Source organism: Frankliniella occidentalis, unplaced genomic scaffold (assembly GCF_000697945.3).
Source record: "Frankliniella occidentalis isolate FOCC.00 unplaced genomic scaffold, Focc_3.1 Scaffold61, whole genome shotgun sequence".
In the NCBI taxonomy this organism is placed as follows: Eukaryota; Metazoa; Arthropoda; class Insecta; order Thysanoptera; family Thripidae; genus Frankliniella; species Frankliniella occidentalis.
Window position 1 is genome coordinate 94545 of NW_026267191.1, and position 3000 is coordinate 97544.

A 3000-nucleotide genomic window follows, 5' to 3' on the forward strand; every position below is an offset into this window, starting at 1 on the left:
AGCTGCTTCCATTTCCATCATTTCCTTTACAGAGCATTTTACTTGGCGGTGCCGGTCGGTGTGCGATTTGTGAAGTCGGGGGGTATATACTGTTCCTCGTGTGATATGCTGGGAACCTTTAAACAAAATATACTTGAGAGGGGAAAAAGTGGAGCATTTGTGAAGCAAAGGTATAAAGTCAGTCGATCTTAAATCACCAAAAAATAAAAATAGTTTTTTTATCCTTTTTTTTTCGGAAAGATGAGCGATATGGTGAAGGAAAGCCCTTTCCAGGCGGATGGGTTCCCTCCGGCCCTGCGGCCTCCTCTCCTCTGATACGCATCAATCAGAGAATCAATCAAGTCGACAGCGGGGCGCATGGCGAGGCGCTCACTGTCTCGCCCGGCTTCAGTCGGGTTGCAATAAAGACTATTTACGGCTAAAATACATCATCGGTAACATTTCCTGCATTTCCCTATTCCTGTGCGGGCCTCATTAGCAAATTCCGGGGACTGACTGGATGAATGGATCGGCACATGCCATTCTACTACTACCGCTCGGACAGGAGTTAGCTGAGCGATAGCGAAGCCTGTGACTCCAGTCATTTTTCACGTTTTTTCACGTTCACGTTACGTGTCAAATTTGGCTGTGTGTTCTGAGACACATACACAACTCAAGGTTAGGATCTGAAATGTTCTCTCGTGAAAAGGCCAGAACTCGAGTCTGGCGTTTTGGAGATGACACACCTACAAATAGTTTTTTCTTTTATTAATCTTGCAAGAAATTTGTTCAAGCAAATGTGGCATAAGTTAACATCAGCAGACGTTACAGATAGTTACTCTTCAAAACGTGACCTCTTGTGGGACGAAGTGGTGGTGGAATACCTTTTCATTTAAGGTATATGACAAGGGTTATGGTTGGAATGAGACATGTCGAATTTGTCTGGTCCATGGTTTTGGCCGCCCTGCGATCTGCCCGCGCAACAGAGCCAACAATGGATTGTGCTGGCATAATTACTGTTGTAGGCTTCCCTCCGCGTTTAACGACGGCGGCCCATAAAGTCCAGTGGATAAACCAGGTATGGTTTACGGCCTGTTCGAGAGGTAAGGTACCCTGTCAAAAAGTGTGGCGCGGCGACACTCCGGGGCGAGGAGGGTGAGGCGTGAGGCGGGATGGCCGTCCGTAGCCTCTCCCTCCCTCTCTCTCCCTTTTTCCCTCTCTCCCGCTCGCTCTCCCCTTCCCCAACCTCTTCCTTCTCCCTTTCTTCCCCTCCCTCTCCCCCTCCATCCTCTGCCTATTTTCTTTTCCTCTCCTGCTCCACCGGCCCTTTTCTCGACTCGCCTGTGTCATTTATAACACCGGTCATAAACAATTGAGGAGCAGGCGTTCTTCTTCTTTCTCTCTCTCCGGGTCAAAGTCACTGCCTTCTCGTTCTCGGCTCGGCCGGCCCCGGCTGCTCGCCTCGCTCGTATTTTATGATTATTATTATTATTTTGCTTTATGGTCGACGAGGCATTATTGCGTTTCGTTCCAAAAGGCACATGATTCTTCGCGCCATTTGGACGTTTCCGCACGGATGTGGTTGTCGTGTCTGCGAAATCTTTTGCGCGTCCCGAAAGTGGCATTATTGTCGCACGCGGAACAAAATAAATCGCCGTGTGGTCAGTCGGAAATAGAGGCCCTCTTCTGAACTTCAGTTGCAAAACTAATGCACACACGCAGTCAAATGAGTACAATCCTAGTACAGTAAATGCAAAGCAATTAAATGATTTTAATAATTGCATATTTGCGGGAAAAGGGCTGGAAATTTTGAAAACTGTCTCAAAGCTCAATAAGGAATAACATGCTAAACTTTAATAACATCATTGAACAAACGGGTTTAAGTTTTCTGAAACCGTTACAATAATTGTTAAAAGGTCAACTTTTCTCAAAATTCCCCTTTTTTTCTGCAAGTTTCCATGATATGTGCTCCTGAGGTGAGTCTATGGATCGCTTGGCCCCGCCCAATAAATATGCCGGCGGCGCAAACACATTGGGGAGCTGTTGTTTGTATACGACCCGCGGGGTTCGCCGTCGGCCAGCCGTCGTCGGGGAGGTGAGCGCTTCCGGTGCGTGCGGCGGTGGGGGGGACGGATGGCCAATGGCCATCTCGTCTGCTTGGCCGCGGGCCCGGCGGCGACGGCGGCGGCTCTTCTTCGCAGCGCGCGGCAAGTTTTGACTATGCGTCGCGATTTACACCCCTTATCTGCTAAGGTTTTTATTTATTATTTTTTGTCGCGCTCATTCTTTTTCTTTCTTTTTCGTTTTGTTTCTCGTTGCGTGTGGGAATGTTGTTGGGGGGGATATGCGAATGCGCGTCGCGGCCACCAACCAAAAACTCTAAAACACACTGGGACGATAAATTTGTCTGGATGTGTGTGCCTGAATGTGGAAACAGCGAGATTTAGTTTTTGGCGGTCGCCGCGCGCCCGCACACGTCACCCCCCGAAAGAGTTGGCCATCGCAGCCCCAGAGAGTTTGCTTGTTGCACCTAACGCCCCACACCACAATGCTTCTCACGGCTTCACGGTTTGTCGTACAATCGAGTGTTTGATTGCGGAACAGTGCAATTTCGCGGTGGGTGCCGTGCAAATATTGGACGTGTCGGTGAAAGGAGGGTCTGGAGGGGGTTGGGGGATCGGGGATCGAGGGGGACGAGCAGCGGGAGAGGTGTTTGTCCGGAAGTAAACAGATCCCTGCGATGGATGATCGCGCCGACCCTTTCAGCCCTCCGGGGGGTGAGGGCCTCCGGGGTGGTGGGGTGGGTCGCCACGAGCTGATACTGTATCTTTCAGAGGACTTTGCCTCGGAGTGTCGTGCGAAATAAGTATATCAATTTTTAGTCAGTTTGCCATAAGGAGCGCCTACCAAAAGGCAATCGCCTGATTTTTTTTTCCAGAAGGGGCGTGGGGGATTTCGTAAATTTAAAGTCATTTCCGCTCTCGTGCTCACGGGTCTTTTCCTCCGGACGAGCATCATAGG

The 3000-nt window shown here is 49.7% G+C and overlaps 1 protein-coding gene across 2 annotated transcripts in view; it reads left to right on the top strand.

Annotated features, from left to right (window-relative positions):
• The window catches only part of LOC113213663 (protein pangolin, isoforms A/H/I/S-like), a 154431-nt gene that overhangs the window by 21274 nt on the left and 130157 nt on the right, over positions 1-3000 (top strand). The window lies entirely within an intron of this gene.